The sequence below is a fragment of the Eurypyga helias genome, unplaced genomic scaffold (assembly GCF_000690775.1).
Source record: "Eurypyga helias isolate BGI_N326 unplaced genomic scaffold, ASM69077v1 scaffold19272, whole genome shotgun sequence".
NCBI classification, from domain to species: domain Eukaryota; kingdom Metazoa; phylum Chordata; class Aves; order Eurypygiformes; family Eurypygidae; genus Eurypyga; species Eurypyga helias.
In genome coordinates, this window is record NW_010234377.1 from 51,191 (window position 1) to 51,734 (window position 544).

Below are 544 nucleotides of genomic sequence, written 5' to 3' on the forward strand. Positions count from 1 at the left end.
CCAAGGCATCGCCCCTGAAGCGACCTTGAGAGCCAGCTACTCAGAGCACAAGCCATTGGTTCATTTTGAAGTTTGGAGGAGACATAAATCACAAGACATATCCTATCCTACCCTATTCCTAACAAACACAATGCTGTTTGCTCTCTGTTTGGAGGTGAATATTACTGTTATCTGCCATGATATGCAGGTCTGTGTATGATTAAAGCAGCAACAAGTTTCCAGATTTAATTAAGAGCCATGACAAAACAGTATGGAGTCTAGGAAAAGGGAGGAATACTGGCAGCTATATAAAGCTAATGACCAAAAAGACACAGTGCAAGTACCAGGAGATGAAGCATATAGTGCCCAGTGTAAGCTGTGGATGTGCCTGCTACTGTATTATCCTCACTTCTCTCTCTCTAAAGTGCACAGGAAGCTTGCAGAAAGACAACAAACCTCCCTAATTACTCTGATATTCACAGGCCCAGAGTCTCTTTTACTGCACCTTCAAGTAAGGAACAGGGCAAAAGCCCACCTGGCTTTTGCGCACAGTGCTCCAAGTCAG